The sequence below is a fragment of the Dipodomys spectabilis genome, unplaced genomic scaffold (genome assembly GCF_019054845.1).
Source record: "Dipodomys spectabilis isolate Male_0828 unplaced genomic scaffold, ASM1905484v1 ptg000285l, whole genome shotgun sequence".
Taxonomy (NCBI): Eukaryota; Metazoa; Chordata; class Mammalia; order Rodentia; family Heteromyidae; genus Dipodomys; species Dipodomys spectabilis.
In genome coordinates this window covers 1,227,022-1,245,402 of record NW_024870962.1, presented here as the reverse complement: position 1 = coordinate 1,245,402, position 18,381 = coordinate 1,227,022, and the positions used below count along the sequence as shown (strand labels likewise).

At 36.6% G+C, this 18,381-nt stretch overlaps 1 non-coding gene across 1 annotated transcript; it reads left to right on the top strand.

Moving 5' to 3' along the window:
- Positions 1–9,005: 9,005 nt before the first annotated feature.
- On the top strand, positions 9,006–9,112 carry LOC122126578. The gene has a single exon (XR_006150979.1). It is a non-coding gene; the product is annotated as a U6 spliceosomal RNA (small nuclear RNA).
- Positions 9,113–18,381: the final 9,269 nt, after the last annotated feature.

Sequence of the window (18,381 nt, the reverse complement as noted above, 5' to 3'; positions counted from 1 at the left end):
CACCAAAGACAGTCCTGTAACACATGGAGGCTGAACAACACACTGTTGAATCACCAGTGGGTCATGGAAGAGATGAGAAAGGTAATTAAAATGTTCATGATATTCAACAAAAATGAGCACACAAATTACCAGCTCCTCTGGGACACAGCAAAGGCTGTACTCAGAGGCAAGTTTATAGCTCTGAGTTCCTACATCAACAAATTGGAGAGATCTGAAATCAACAACATCTGAACCACCTTGAAAAAGAGGAGCAAGATAAACGCCAATACAGTAGATGGAAAGAAATCATTAAAATTAAGTCAGAATTAAACAAATTAGCATCCAAATATGAAAACAGAAAGAACCAAAAAGATAAAGAATTGGTACTTTGAAAAATTAACAAATTTGACAGACCCTTAGCAAATCTTATGAGAAAAAGAAGAGAATACACTCAAATAAATAAACTCAGAGATGAGAATGGAAACATCACCACACAAACAACTAAGCTTGAGAACATTATAACAGAATATTTCTCAAACCATTATACTAGTAAGTTAGAGAACCTGGCAGAAATGGACATTTTCCAAGCAAATATTGTAATGCTGAAAGTAAACCAAGATGAGTTAAACCAGCTTAACAGGCCCATATCAAGTATTGAAATAGAAACACTAATAAGAGACCTCCCATCTCAGAAAAACTCAGGACCAGATGGATTTACAGCGGAATTCTACAAGGCCTTCATGTCAGAGCTCACACCAATACTCCTTCAAATCTTCAATGAAATTGAAGGAGAAAGTTCACTACCGAACTCATTCTATGAAGCCATCATAACCCTCATCCCCAAACCAGGCAGGGACTCATCAAAGAAAGAGAACTATAGACCCATTTCTTTGTTCTCTTTCTTTGATGAGTATTGATGCAAAACTTCTCAACAAAATTTTGGCCAATTGACTTGAACAATTCATCCCAAAAATCATACACCAGCATCAAACAGGATTCATTTCAGGGATGCAAAGTTGGTTCAATATAACCAAATAATCTGGTATAATTCATCACATCACAAACAGCAAGGATAAGAACCACATGGTTATCTCAATAGTTGCAGAAAAAGCATTTGACAAGATCCAACATCACTTTGTGATGAGGGTTCTGGAAAAATTAGGAATCCAGAGAACATTCCTCAATAGAATAAAGGCTGTATGTGACAAAAACCTACAGCCAGCATAAAATTTAATGGTGAAAAACTAAAGCCATTTCCTCTTAACTCAGGAACAAGACAAGGATGTCCACTCTCTCCACTTCTCTTCAATTTAGTATTAGAATGACTAGCTACAGCAACAAGAAAAGAGGCAAATATAAAAATGATCCAAATAGGGAAAGATGAAATAAAACTCTTCCTCTTTGCAGATGACATTAGCTTGTGTTTAATGAATACCACAGTCTCCACTCCCAAATAACTCAAGCTGACTCTAAACTTTGGCAATGTAACATGGTATAAAATTAACCCTCAAAAATTCAATGGCTTTTCTCTATGCCAACAATGAGAAAAGTGTGGCTGAAATCAAGAAAGCAACTCCATTTGTAATAGCCCCACAACAATAAAATACCTAGGAATTAACTTAACCAAAGAAGCTAAGCATCTCTGTGATGAAAACTTTAAAAACTTGAAAAAGGAAATCAAAACATAAATTCGATAGTGGAAAAATCTCCCATGTCCCTGGATTGGAAGGATAAACATCGTGAAAATGGCAATACTTCCCAAGGCTATCTACTAATTCAATGCAATACCTATTCATATTCCTACCAGATGCTTCAAGGAAATAGAAGACGCAATGCAAAAATTCATAAGGAACGATTAAAGGACCCAAATAGCAAAAACAATCCTTAACAGAAAGAACAGTGCTGGAAGAATATCAATACCAAATTTCAAACTCTACTACGAAGCTATAATATTCAAAACAACTTGTTACGGGCACAAGAACTGACCTCAGGACCAATGGAATAGAATTGAAAACCCAGAAATGAATCCACAGACCTGTAACACTGTAATCTTCAATGAAGAAGCTAAAAACTATAATGGAAGAAAGACAGCCTCTTCAGTAAATGGTGCTTGCAAAATTGGTAAATTACTTGTAGAAAACGAAATCTATATCCTTATATATCACCCTGCACCAGAATCATCTCCAAATTGATCAAATACCTCGGAGTCAAAGCAGACATTCTGAAAACTTTAAAGAATGGAGTTAGAGAAACCCTAGGTCTCCTTTGCATAGACCAATATTTTCTTTAAAGATACCCAGAAACAGAACAAAACAAAGAAAGGATGGACAAATGGGATTGCAATAAATTGCATAACTTCTGCATATCAAACACATAGCTAGCAAGATCAATAGAAAGCCCATGGATTGGGAGATTTTCACTAGCCATACAAAGAACAAGGGCCTCATATCTAAAGTATACCTGTATCTCAAAAACATTAAATCCCCCAACAACAAATCCTCAAAGAAACAACTTCCCAATAAATCAGTGGACTAAAGACTTAAAGAGAAACTTCTGTGAATAGGAAAGAACTATGGCCAGTAGACACATGAAGAAACACACAACCTTCTTAGCCAGAAAAGAAATGCAAATCAAAACCACATCGTGATACCTCCTCACCCCAGATACAATGGCTATAATCAAGATCTCTAATAACAAAAGATGCTAGAAGGGATGAGGACAGAAGGGAACCTTACTGCATTGTTGGTGGGAGTGTAAACTTGTTCAGCCACTTTGGAAATTAGTATGGAGACTTCTCAAAGACTTTACATAGAGCTATCCAATGACTCAGCCATCAGACTTTTGGGCATTTACCCAAGAGATCACAAACAAAACCATACTATAGCTACCATCATAACTATGTTTATTGCAGCATTATTTACCATAGCTAAGATATTGAATCAAACAAAATGCCCCTCAGTAGATGAATGGATCAAGAAAATGTGGACTATTTCCCCAATGGAATTCTATGCTTCCATCAGTAATAATGACATTGCCACATTTGTTAGGAAACACAAAGAATCGGAAAAAGTATATTAGATGAAGTAATCCGAGCCCAAAGAAACATAGTTCCCTTGGTTTCCCTTACTTGCAATCCCTAGTATATGTCTGAGACAAGCGGAAACATTCAGATAAGTTGATGTTTGGCGAAATGTACCCCAAAGTAAGGATTCAAATGTTTTTCTTTCTTATGATTGTTTCTAACAAATTTATAAGATGATTTCTTTCTTGCTTTGTATGTCCCTTCCACAAGGTATAACCCCTGCTTTCACTGTATTTTATGTTGGCATAATTTGTGAAGGGGAAGGAAAAAAACAAATGTGGACTCATTGCAGCAATGAGATGTACAAGATTTATGTCGAAAAACGAACTTTACAACTTTGGCTGGGGGGGGGATTAAAGGGGAGGGGGAGTGGGGGATGGGAAGGAATGGGAAGGGGAAACAAAGGAGGAGGCAAAAAAGCTTGATGAGAAATATACTCATTCCCTTGCACATGTAATTGGACCCACTGTTTACTATATTTTCACAATAAAAATTATCTGAAAAAATTGTATGAATGGATAGTGCATATGATTTTATTTTTCATTACAAACATAGAATGTAGTAAAAATTTTCATAGCAATTACACTGCACTAGGTTGAGGTCATATTCAAATGTAAATAATATACTGTGTTCATGTACAGAATTTGAGCATCAAAAATTTTAATATGCCTGTGGTCCCAAAACCAATACCTTACTGATATTGTGTGACAAATACAATTTCCTATAAGTACAGAAATTTTCCTTGTATCTTTTTAATACATATTTTTATTGTAAATGTCCTGTGCACAGGGTTTAGAGTTACATAAATAAGGTAATGAGTACATTTCTTACTGAGCATTTTTATCCTCTCCTTGTTTTTTCCCATACAGTCCCTTCCCTCCACACCCCCCATCCCTTCCCTCCACCCCCCCCCCCCCCCCCCCCGCATCTGATAGAATGTCTTGTACATCTCATTGTTACAATGGGTCACCTTGTATCCATTCCTTGTATCTTTTTTTTTGCTCATTTTCACAATATTTATTTACTTATTTTGTCCGGTGTGGGGCCTGAACTCTGGGCCTGGGCGCTATCCCTCGGCTCTTCAGCTCAAGGTGAGTGCTCTACCACTTGAGCCACAGCACCACTTCTGGTTTTCTGGTGGTTCATTGGAGGTAAGAGTCTCACCGACTTTCCTACCAGGGCTGGCTTTGCACCGTGATCCTCACATCTCAGCCTCCTGAGTAGCTAGGATGACAGGCCTGAGCTACCAGTGCCCAGTTGTTGCCTTGTCATTTTAAATGATGTTTGAAGGAAGGGAAGGGAGGACCGAGAAAGCTTTTGGTTCATCAACAACTACATTGACATTCATCTAAGATCAGTCCAACCCACAATGGCCGACACTGTTGTTCTGTCTTGCTTGGGTGTCTACCTATATAACTCAGTTCCACAGTAATAGAACCATTTCCTGTGGCCTTCCATAGCAAACACTCTGCATCTCAGATGCATCCGTGTAGTCAAAGCCTACATGAGAGAGCAAGTTTTCTGAGGAACTTCCAACGACGCTCCTGGGGTTGAGCTTGTGAATGCCCGGCCTCTGCACTTGTTCTTTCTAGATTCTTTCAGTCTCTGCTGCTCCTTTCGGGGATAAGGACTGGGGCTATGGCAGGTGGGTGACACACTTGGATCCCCGAAGACTTATGATCAGCATAGAGCATCCTTAGAATTGTTGGCGGGCTGCTGGTGACTGTTTACCTGAAAGGAAGAATGGTTCGGTGTTCTCGAAAGTCATCACCCCTGGCATGAGAATGTCATGGAAGTGGTGCCCAGGCCCAAGGACAGAGCCCTAGCTCTGCTCTTGAGTTCAACTGAGAGTTTTTTTTTCCCTCCTAGTTCTTTATGTCTGCGGGAGCCTTTACTTGAGGAAAATGCCAGAGAAGGGGAGCGTCTCAGCTTTCCAAAGTAGGACTTCACAAGAGGCGTGAATTCCCTGAGCAATGAAGTAGGGCAGAAACATGCATTCCTTGTGTGTCCATCAGGAGTCAGGACGGTTCCAAGTGCAATGTACAGGGACTCACCGACAGAAGGACAGAAGGACAGAATGATGGAGCGGGACCCTGAGTGGCAGCAAACCCGGTGGGTCTGTGTAGTGTGGGTCAGGGCGGGGGCAGTATATTGCTCAGGTCAGAAGTGACTTCATCCGGTGGGTGCCAGTGGCTCACGCCTGTAATCCTGAAGAGGCTGAGTTCTGTGGATCACGGTTCAAAGCCAGCCCAGGCAGGAGAGTCCATGAGACTCTTATCTCCAATGAACCACCAGAAAACTGGAAGTGGAGCTGTGGCTCAAGTCTTAGAGTGCTTGTCTTGAGCTGAAGAGCTGAGGGACAGTGCCCAGGTCCAGAGTTCAAGTCCCAAGATTGGGGAAAAAAAAAAAACAAAACAAAACAGAAGTGACTTTATCCAAGCCAGAATGCACCTAGTTGGTCCAAGATGTGAGGTTCCGTCTCAGCCCTGGGGCCGCTGGTCTTGTCAGGAAGCTGCATCTGCTAGGGATGCAGTGGAGATGGCGGCGGGCCTGGGCCTTGGGGCCCTCTGGTCTCTCGGGTGGGAGGAAGCCTCTCCAGGCGTGGAGGACTCAGCCCAGCCGCTGCTCAGGGTGGGCGGGGCGCTCTCGGATCCTCTGTGTCTGAGCACAGCAGGCAGCTGTGGGGCGTCCTGGTGTCATTCCTTGTATCTTAAATGAAGAAATGCTGGCTTGATTTATGCTGATTCTACTTGTATAGATACACCTAAAATCACTCGCCAAGTCCAAGAGCACATAAATCATATGCACATCACTTTTTTTCATTTTGTTATAATTGTGTTATACACATTTATTGACAGGTTACAAATTATTCTCAAATTTTATTGCATTAAAATACTTTCTTTTTTTTCTTATTTTCTTAGCTAGGAAATCAGCAAGACCTCAGTAAGTATTCCTCACATAGGACTTTTCAAATGGGTTGGTGAAATGTTGAGCTGAGCTCCCATCTTCTGAGGACTCACACTTCTGCTTAGGAATTGATGCTGGCTGTTGGAAAAGAGCTCAAGGAAGAATGTCATTTAAAGCCTTATAACTTCATTCTGCACCAGGGTATTTTCTTGCTACTTTGTTTGTTGAGAGTGTCTACAAGAACAAGCATTCCCTGGGGAGCAGGGAGATGCAATATGAGGTTTTCTTACTGAGATTTCTGAGTGAATTGCTATCACTTGTACTGCATTTTGCAAATCAAATCTGTCAAAACCATTTTAAGAGATAAGAGGAGTGGTAAAGAACTTATAGAGATAAATACTTCTTCAACATATTTGGTTCCAAGCATTCTGTCTAAGGCATATTCAACAACTAGTGAAACTTGTGTTGTCTGTAGCTATGTGTCCTTCTCTATGTGTGCATTTATACATGTGTATAGGTATGTGTGTATTTTTGTGTACAGTAACATGCATGTCTACATATAGACGGGCATATACACACATATATTCATATACAAATAAATATACATATATAAATATATGTGCATATATATATATATATATATATCAGTTGTTCATTGATTCAATCTAGAGTTCCCAGCATATTGCCATTCTCACAAAGTGTACATGGTAAACTGCTCTGAGGATATTTGTTGTATGATAGGCATCTTTTGTACTCACTTCCCCCATTAACCTTGTTTTTCATCCCTGAATATCTTCTGTCTACTTTCCATAGGTTAGCATTGTTTTCATTATATGTATTCACTGATAATAGAAGAAAAAATTTGTTTGTAAAAGAAAAAGAACTTTTAGGTCAGAGATTAAAAGTATCCTAACGTCTCAATGATTCCTTTGAGATAAAATTTGTAATAGTAGTAAAAGTGAAAAGGAATTCCTAGATCTGTTGTTTTGCCAGTTAGAATAGGAAAGAATAACATCATGTCACTGTAATAACTCTTAAAGAATGCAAGGGTAACTGATGGTCGCTATCATGTTTCCACAACACCAGTGGATTCTGAAGGATAACAGTAGACCAGCAGAAATTCTAATTACCAGATATGGAGCATGAAAGAAAAGGAGAGGAAATGAGACAGTGAAAGAGAAAGAGAAATATCACAATACTGAAAGTGCATAACAGATAAACAAGAGCTGTATGAGAATATTCATGCTGCTATCTTTAGACTCTACATCTACATTTGGAGGTATTTAATGTATGATAACCCATCAACATGAAATATAAAGTTATTTTGATAAAAATAAAAATGATTCAGAAGAAATTATAAATGCAAAAACAATCTTCACAGAAGCAAATTCTCAGAAATATTTCATCACTTTGAAAAGGATAAAGTGGCTGAAGTTAGTAGTATGACAATTCACAAAGACATAAAAGATATTAATATATTTCATTATATATCCCAAAGAAGAAAGCAATTATTGTTTAGATGATTTTTTAAAACACAGTCTCTCAGGTGTTGGGAAGGTGGCTCAGTAGTAGAGTGCCTGCCTTGCGTGCACTGGGTTTGATTCCTCAGCATGACATAAGCAGAAAAAGATGGAAGAGTGTTGTGGCTCAAGTGGTAGCGCTAGCTTGGAGCTGAGGGAGAGCACCTAGGACCCAGAGTTCAAGCCCCATGACCAGAAAAATCAAAATATAAAACAAAACACAGTCTCTCACTTTTGTGGCCTCAACTCTGTAATACCACTGCTTCAGCCTAGGGCTAAGGTTTTAGGTGTGGATATTTATCAACACTCCTGATTCAGACTCTACTTAATCATTTTTTAAATACATATTTTGTTCTTAATTTTCCTCTTTGTAAATTCACTTGCTCTATAAAAAATGGTTTGGCCATCCCAGTAACCTTCTCAATGTACCTCCTAATGACGACTTTCAAAAAGTTGTATTATACTACAAGGAAAACAATGCTATAAATAAGGAAAACCAATAACAAAATATTAATGATTAAAATAAAAACTAAAATAATTATCAGTGTTTTCAGTATTTGAAGGGTATTACCTATTAGATTTTACTATTTTCTCATATCCCTGTACATTTAAAACAGGTTAAGGTTATGATATTCAACAAGAGGTTTTTAGGTTATGAGTAATCTTTAAAGTTACCCACTAAGATTACTATTTAAGTCTCATCTAATCATTTGTATATGTCTTATATCATCATTTGTTCCTCGCTAACATATAAAATAAGGAAGCCAGGGGCTGGGAAGGTAGCTCAGTGGTAGAGAGCTTGCCTTGCATGCTTGAGGCCCTGGGTTCGATTCCTCAGCACCACATAAGCAAAAAAAAAAAAAACCAGAAGTGGCGCTGTGGCTCAAGTGGTAAAGTGCTAGCCTTGAGCTGAAGAGCTGAGGGAGAGCGCCCAGGCCCATAGTTCAGGCCCCCGACCGGACCCCCAAAAAATTTTTAAACATAAAATAAAATAAGGAAGCCCTATAGTTTTAACAGAAACTTTGTAGTTAATAAAGTCTTAACTCTTTATATTCTGCTTCTTTACACAAAGACTTGGCAACTTCTCATTAGTAATGTTCATATAAACTCTGAAATATACATACATAGTAGCATATGTCTGTTACCACAAATCTTAATTACTTTAACGAAAAGTTTTATTACCTGCCAAACAGTCCTTGTTTTAGCATATATAAGCAAATTCCCAAAATATATTTAAACCATTAAAACTTTTAACTAAACTTAACACTTGCTGCAGTGTTCATTATGACAGGTGCCTTGTATAGAATAATTGAATTCCTCCTCCTACACATCTCTTGAACAACAAATATCTGGAATTATTTTGTTTTTGACCTGTCCATCTTGATTTTATTCTTAAATATGTGCTTATGTAAGAAGTATATGGCTCTAAAATTTCATGAAAATTCTTTTAAACTTACTTTTTGTTGAATTGTCTAGTTTAAGAAAATCAATTACACTTTATATATAAAACATGTTCTATGTTCCATTCAGCATCACTTACTCTAACATTGGAACGATACAGAGAAGATTTGAATGGCCCCTGTGCAAGGATGACAGGCAAATTCCTGTACCATTCCATACTTTTACAACAACAGATGCTGGAGGGGATGTGGCCACAAGTTAACTGTACTGCACTCTTGGTGGGAGTGTCAACTTGTTCAACCACTTTGGAAAGTAGTATGGAGGTTCCTCAAAAGACTTCACATAGAACTCCCCTAAGACACAGCAATCCCACTTTTGGGCATTTACCCAAAAGATCACAAACAAGACGGTACTAAAACTACCATCACAATTATATTTATTGCAGCATTGTTTAAGATAGCTAAGATACAGGACCAACCCCTATGCCCCTCATCAGATAAATAGATCAAGAAAATGTGCTATTTATACCAATGAAATTCTATGCCTCCATGAGAAAGTATGGCATCACCCAATTTGTTAGAAAATGGAAAGACTTTGAAAAAAATTATTAAGTGATGTAAGCCAAGTCCAAAGAAACATAGGTCACAGGGTTTCCCTAATTTTTAATAACTAATATATCTGGGATAAGTAGAAAAGGTCAAAATCTATGCACATATGACCAGATAAGATGTTGTTAAGGGAAATGAACCCCCAAATAGGAACACAACTGTTTTTTCTTTCTTGCTTGCTATTGTTCTAACGAACTTATAACAGGCTATGTGATTTTTTTTTTGTTTCTTTATATGTTTCTCCCCCATGCTATAACCCCTGTTTTCACTGTATTTGAATTTGGTGTGCCCACCTCTTGTACATACGCTCCTGTAATTTGGGGAGGGGAAGGAAAAAAACAAAATGCTGAAATAGGGATTCGGGTTGACCCATTGTAACAATGAGATGCACAAGACACTATGTTGAAAACTGACCTTTACAATTTAGGCAGGGGAAGTGGGGAGGGGAGTGTACTTGTAGAGGTGGGAGGGAAAGGACGGTAGAGGGAAAATAAAGGAGGAGGTAACAAAGCTTGTTAGGAAATGTACTCATTACTTGCTCATGTAAATGTGACCTCTGTGTACAGTATTTTTAAAATAAAAAACATGAAAATGTTCTGAGATGAAAGAGTTTATTTCCTTTATTTTACTCATATAATATGGCTAACAAAGAAATTAATGCAAAACACTGGTATGAAGGTATTTTGAATGAATGTGTGTGTGTGCACGTGCACGTGTTCTCATGCACTTGCATGTATGTTGGTGTGCTCACAGTTTGAAAAAAGGGCGTCAAAGTCTTGCTAGGCCTGCTCTCTAGATTGGTGAGCTACTATATGAGCTACATCTCCATTCCTGGCCCTTTGCTAACATTAAAATTTTTGAAAAATAATCTCATGAATTTATTTTGTCCTGATTGGCTTCCACTGTTATCCACAGATCTCTGGATCCTGAGTAAATATGCCAAGTAGTTAGGATTACAGGTGTGACCAACCAGCACAAGGCTTTCAGAATAATTTTAAAAGTGGAAGAAAGTTTACTTCACGGGGGCTTGTTTTATCATCTCCTACTTATAAAGCATTTTGGAGTGATTAGTTGTGATTTTTTTTCGTTTTTTGGATTCTTAAGAAAGTGATGATATTTAAAAATTTAGTACTTTTTAAAATGGAACCTGGAAAAATGGGACAGAATATATTTGTCTCTCTTATAAGCTCAGCTCTGTGCATGATAACCCAATGTCACCAACACAGTCTGTGCTGAAGACAAAATGTAACAGAAAACAATCACCACTGCCAATAATTGCTATGATATTATTTCTTGGACAATATGAACATTGAATAGAGAGTGTAAGAGAATGGAGAGATTTTACCTACCTTTTGTGTATTGCTGAAAGACTTTTGGAAACTTTGACTCATTTCCTTCCTCACAGTGTGTGCTTGGGCCATGCACTTATTGCCTTTAATTACAATTTTTCCCAACACTAAAATGGCAATAACATTAGCATTATAGAAAATGTTATCTTAAGAATTAAGGAAATTAAAACTTGTGAAATACTTAACATAAATTTCCATGAATGAGTTTTAAGTTTAGCCAGCAGTTTTTTTAAAATACTAAAAAGAATGCGATAAGTATTACAGAAATCATTGCATATAGTGAGCAAACAGAAGTAATGTTATCTATTGACCATGCTCTTCTTCCAAGGAAGCCAGGTGGATTATTTCTCATGCTGTAAATCAAACTTGTTATCTTATGTCTTGATAGTGTAAAAATATCAGGACAAAATAATGAAGGAATGTTGTAGACTGAGGTGAAGTCCATATGAAAATGTGCAAAACTGATAAAACATAAAAGTATCTGAGCATTATATTGTGTTTTACAGCATTTAAGTTACATTGCAAAGGTAAGTAAGACCTAGAAGAATGGATTCTCTTTTTGATGTCCTATCATAGGTCCTTGGATGAACTCTTTCCTCATTCTTGTAAAGACATCATCAGATGAGAGGAACTATATTATTTTTGTTTGCTTCCGTACATTTATTCTTCATTTGAAATCTGAACTACTTGAGACTGAAAGAAAATAAGGAAATTAGACCCGCAGTCTTTGGAAAGAACAATCAATGTGAAATAAATAAAATGCATACAACCTTGTAAGAGGTCTGACTAAAGTGAGTTATATAGCCTCAAGCATAAACAGAAAATGATTAAGCAATATCATGTTATTTAAAATGGAAAATGTTAGGAGTTGCTTAATATTGTTCCTTTCTAATACCTTGAATTAATTATTGATTTTGTATAGAAAGATTAAAGATGAGATTAAAAAGAAACTTGATTAAAAGTGGACAAAAGTTCTGAATAGACATGCTCTCCTTAAAGCCCTGAAAATTTCCAGTGGGTTTACAAAGTTCCTTAATACCACTTCTATGCTGGTTTAATTCTTTTTCAGCAGGTCATTAGAGAAATGTAATTCAAAATTACTATGATACTACTTCATAATTATTGTAACTTTTATCAAAAAATCAAAGGAATCGGGTGTGGTGGTAAAGGCTTTTAATTCCAAGCATATAGGAGGTTGGATTTAAGTCTAAGGCCAGTCTGGAGTACTGAAGATAATAAAAACCTGCCCTTTATTACCTTATAATAAAGGTAATAATGCTGAGAGTGTGGAGAAAAGGAAATTTTCTACACATTTCAACAAAATGCAGGTTAGTATTCTCCTTGTAGAAAGTAATATGCAGCTTTCTAAAAACTTCAAAGTTGAAATATCATCTGCCCCACCAATCATGTGATTATTTCTCTATGAGTAACTCAAATATATCTGCAGTTCATTGTACTCATCATTCACAGTAACAGCCAAGATATAAATCGAAGTTCAGTGTTCAACTACAGACTAATAAAGCAACTGTGGTACAAATATCTTTTTCTGTTTCATCCTTAAAATAGCAAGAGACTTCTCCCATTAGCCACAACTTACAATGACCGGAAAGATGTATTCTAAATGAAGAAAAATATTGTCTTCTGATCTTTGTAAACACACACACACGCACACAGAAACACATACACACACACACACACACATCCACACACACACACACACAAACCAACATCAAACATTAAGAGAGAAATTTTTAAAAAGTAAACCAACGTGGAATTGCTGGGGCATTTAGGTCACAATGTAGAAGATAGTAGATTTACAGGATGAACCGGTATAGAGTTGTAATGTACAACATGAGGATACAGGGGACAACACTGGCCTTACATGGTTTCCCTTATTTGCAATATCTAGTATATGTCTGAGTCAAGCAGGAAAGGTCAGATAAGGTGATGTTAGGGAAATGAACCCTACGATATGTATTCAATTTTTTTTCTTTCATGCGATTGTTTCTAACACATTTATAAGACTAGTTATTTGTTGCTTTGTATGTCCCTCCCCCACAGTATAACCCCTGCTTTCACTGTATTTGATGTCAGTATAATTTGTGGAGGAGAAGGGGAAAAACAAATCGTTTAAATAGGGAAACAGGTGGACCCATTGCAACAATGAAATATACAAGTCGTTATGTCGAAAACAAACTTTACAATTTTGGTGGGGGGGGAAGGGAGGAGGTTTAGGTGGGGGGCAGGGGGAGGTTCAAAAGGGATAGGAAGGAGAAACAAAGGAGGAGGCTACAATCCTTGTTAAGAAATGTCCTCATTATCTTGTCCATGTAATTGTAACCCCTCTGTACAGTATTTTCACAAAAAAAAAAAAAAAATAGAATGAAGCTAAGTAAGTAGGAGTTGTTCTTCTGAGTAGGGGTTACTCTTTTTGTTGTGCTTCCTTCAGTAATGGATAAGATGAACATAATTCTTTAAATATACCTGCCTGTTTGCAGAAATAATAACAAACACTATACCAATAATGTTGCATGCTCAATATAGAACAAAATGTCAAATTAAAATACATGATATTATCCTTGGTGTAAACTAATTATTGCAAATAATGGAAACCATGGGACCTATGTTTCTTTGTCCAGTTTACTTCACTTAATATGATTTTTTCCAAGATCTTCCATTTCCTTAAAAATGAAATGGTACCTTTCTTTCTGATGAAAACATAGTATTTCATGTATGTATATCTCTCTGTTGTGTGTGTGTGTGTGTGTGTGTGTGTGTGTGTGTGTATGTGTGTGTGTGTTTCACTTTCTTGATCCATTCATTTACTGAGGGGCATCGGGGTTTATTCCATATCTTAACTACGGTAAATACTACTGTGATAAAACATAATTGGGCTGGTAGCTTTAGTGTGGCCTTGTTTGTGGTCACTAGGGTAAATGCCCAGAAGTGGGATTACTGGGTAATAGGGGAACATTATTGTGTACATCAAGGATAATATTAATAGTTGAGCAGAATAGCTCAATAGCTATGTACATATGACTCTATAAGGTGATTCAAAGTTAAATCAACACTTGTTGATTTAACTTTTTGTTGTTCTTAATATACTACGTGATTTGTTTTTATACTTTTGTGTTTTCCACACCTATAATTCATCGCCTGAAGACACTGTATTTTAATCTGATGCCCGCGTATTGTAAATATGTTGTTCTGAACTTGGAAATGGAAAGAGAAAAAACAAAATGGTGAGACAAAGGACAAAGGAGTAACCTATGCAACTGTGATACTCACAAGACAATATGTTGGAAATAATCTTGGGGGGGCGTTGGGAGAGAAGAGGGAAAAATTGGAGAAGGGGTAACAAGTTAGAAAAGAAATGAATTCCTTACCTTACTTGTGTAAGTATAACCCCTCTGTACTTTTCCTTAACAATAGAATTTAAATAAAAAATAAAATCTAAGAGAGCAGCAATACAGGAGATAGCAGAGGGGGGAAATACTGTAGCATAGTGCAGTAAAACAGCTGTGGAGACCAGAAATTTTACTTTTACATAGGAAGTAATAAACTAGCACACAGATTTTCAGCCTCATGTCAGTCATTAAAAAGGGGAAACAAAATGCACAATCAGCAAACCAATAGAGATAAAATAGAAAACTAAGCAAGTTGAATGGATGACTTGGACCAAGAATAACAAATGACACAATTAGGTAACAAATAACAAGCTGGTAAGTTTAAAAAATATTACCCATAATTCTATTAAATGTTGTGTACATCACAATTTGTTAGCACCATAATTCAAATCAAAGGTAAATAATACTTCATTATTATAATGTTATTTATTTTTGATTTCTTAATATTGAATGTTTAATGTAAAATTTTAATTTTAGCAGCTATAGAAAAGAAGAAAGTGAAATTAATTTTAATGATATATTTCATGAATTGTAAAATTGAGAAACAGTAGAATTTAAAGAAATAATTTATCATTATTGTTTTATTTCTGTGAATTAATGTAATAATTCAAAGTGTATTCTACACTTAACACTCATCTTAATATCAAATAATAAATTATTTCACATGACTTGGTTTTAGGTGGAAGGATTTAGCACTGTGGTAAAATTCATACCACACAATACACGAGGGAATGTTCCCTCTCATCTAGTTTAAGTTGTGGAAATTTGATTTCTACATGAATGTTAAATTCATGTCTAGGTGACATATATACAAGTATATAGAATTATATGCATGAGGAGTACTTCAGATGATACTTAAAAGTCATATTCATTAATTAAATTTTTATTATTTTGTACCAAATAAATATTTATAGAGAGACTGAATTTCTGAGTAGATGATGGTGTATGTGGGCCAGATTATGCACATTGAGGCTTATTTTATATTCCTGATATTGTTTCTACAGTTAGATTTAATTTTCCATAACTGGGTTAAGTTATTATATTGGATATATGAAAGTAATTTTTTGTCATTAATCCTTTGCCAGTTGTCTAATACTAATATAATTTATCCATGTGTTAGAAGTAATGGAAATAACAACAGATATAAGCAAGATAAATCAGTCTGAGGTAGAAAAGAATTTTCACCTTTATTTTGATAGCTGGTCCTCTTTTACACTACAGAATATTCTTGGGAAAATGTGCTCCATGCTGGCCACAACTGCAGAATATTATGGTTTGATCTATCAAAAGGGAAGGAAGGATGGGGAACCTCCCTTCCAAAAGTCTGCTCCCAGAGATGTGATCTGCTTTATGGTGGTTACTTGAAAATGAACATTTTTCACAGTCAACCTTGAAAAGCCATCTTGATAGACCATTTCTGTAAGTGGATTACTACAGACTTGTTCATGGCTTTGTAAAGATGCCAGATTTCCTCATTTTGAGACAATTTAACAGGAATTTAGTCACCTGTTTTTGTATCTTTCAGGGAAAAACCAAATGACCCTAAGCCAGGGAATCACTGGGGCCCAGAAAAGCTACTACCTTGAATAGTAATCCTAGACCTCTAAAACAAAACACACACGGGCGCGCGCACACACACACACACACACAAATCAAACAATCAAACAAACAAAAAAATCCAGTTTGTACAGCCAGTCAGGGCTGCTATGACAGCCTACTTGAAGTCAGGCCAAAAAAGAGAAGCTGAGAGTTATTTAGCTGATAACCTATATATTTTTTATGAGGTAGACTGAAATGAGGCCCCAGAGAGAGGGTCAGGAAGACTGATCAGAGAGACTAAAATTGGTCACACAAATATTGGAAAATAAAATTCTTTGCAGAACAAATAAATCATAGTAAGCCTGCGCATATAAGAACAAGACAGCAGACCAAATTCCAGAAATGCACATTTTCTTAGAGGTCAGCTTAATGAATTAGCAATGGAAATATTTGAATTCTTAAATATTTGACCACATGTGGAAGAAGGCTGAAGAGAAAGAAAATGCCATCATTCTGTTAGGAGGTCCAACATCACATTAGGAAATAATCAAGCACAGATTTGTAATAAAAAGAGTAAATAATTATTCCAAATGAGGGCTTCATTTGTTTTGATCTAACAATTCTTGATTTAGGTGCTAGCAATTACCATACAATTGATCCAGTCCCACAGCTGAGTTAATACTGACCGCATTATTCCCACATGAAGGAACAGAGAAAATTTACAAATGTCTGATGAAATGAGTAGAGAGTGAAGTGTTCTAATAATGATATCTGAGGTTTAGAAACAGGTGATGAGGTGGATTTTCTTTTCTAAAAATCCCTCATTTTTAGCCTGGTGCAAGTGGCTCACAGCTGTAATCCTACCTACTCAGGAAGCTAAGGTCTGAGGACGGCTGTTCAAAGCCAACCTGGGCAGGAAAGTTCCTGAGACTCTTATCTCTATTTAATCACCAGAAAACCAGAAGTGGCACTGTGGCTCAAGAGGTGGAGCACTCACCTTGACTTGAAGAGCTTAGGGACAGTGTCCAAGCACATACTTCAAGCCCCTCAACCAACAACAAAAATCTCCCTTTTCTTGGATCTTTTCCTAACATTCAACAAAGAAGCCATTTTATCAAGCACTACATTTAAGTCCTATTCTAGCTACTGCAAATAGAATGATTTGGTATCCTATGACAAATGGTTCATATTTGTGGAAACAATTACCAGCAGTGGTAACTTTTTTTCCAGTCCTTGAACTCTGGGCCTGGGCCCTGAACATGGTTATGCTGGTAGCTTTCATTTGAGCTTGTTTGTTATTTATTGGATTACTGCCAATGAGGGTAATTACTGGGTGTAAAGGAAGATATATGTTTAGTCTTTTCAGGAAACTCCGTACTGCATTCCACAGTGGTTGAACAAGTTTAGTTTCCCACCAACAGTGTAATAGAGTTCCCAATTGGTTACATCCATGCCAGCATTTTCTATTGCTAGTTTTCTTGATAATGGGCATTCTAATTGGGATGAGGTAGAATCTGTCTTGTTTGCTTGTAGATTTGTGGGCACCTTCTAGATACCATGAATGAATCCATGAAATCTGTATTGCTCGGAGTCTGCATTCCTTTCTCTTTTCTCTTAGTATAATTTTCCCAAGCCTTTCATTTTCCTTAATATTGGTGAAAAGTCATCCTTTCTGATGGGTGAATAGAATTCCAGTGTGTGTGTGTGTGTGTGTGTGTGTGTGTGTAAGATGATTATAGGCCCATGAGTTCATTTCTGTCTTATGTTTCATGTGTACTTTTGTAATTCCATATTAAATTTGGATTGCTTTCTTTACTGCATTGAAGAATATTGTTAGGATTTTGATGAGTATCGCATGGTCAATTGTTTGGGGCAATATTGCAGTTTTTGACGCTTTAATTCTTCCACCCAAGAACATTGAAAGATTTTCCATATCCTTGAATCTCCTTCAATTTCCCTTTTTAGATTTTAATGTTTTCACAGTAGAGTTCCTTCACATTTTTAGTTAAATTAATTAATTCCTAGTTTTGCTGTTGTTTTTTTTTTTGTTTAGATTAGATTAGATTTTGAGGCTAATACATATGAGGTTGTATTTTGGATTTCAGGTTGGTTCTTCCCATTGTTGGTAACACAGAAAAACTACTGATTCTTGGTGGGTTTTATACCGTGCTACATAGCTGAAGGTTAGCATCACCTTTCCTAACTTCAGGGAGGAAGCTATAAGGACTTTTAATACAGGATCATTTCATCTGTAAAAAGGGATAGTTTTACTTCTTCCCTATTTGTATCCCCCTTTTTTTTTCTCTTTCCAATTGCTCTTGCTAGAAAGTCCGCTACCATTTTGAAGAGTAGTAGAGAGTGGACATCCTTGTCTCATTCATGATTTTAATGTCTTAATGCTTCCACCGTTAGGTAAATGCTAATTATCTCTATCATAACCATACGCTGTATTAGATTGAGGAGTGTTCCATGCATTCCTAGCTTCTCAGACTTTTTTAATCATACAAAGGTATTGGAGGTTTTTAAAAGCTATTTCTGTATCCATATAGGTGCTCATGTGTTTCTCACCCCTGCTTCTGCTGACGGTTT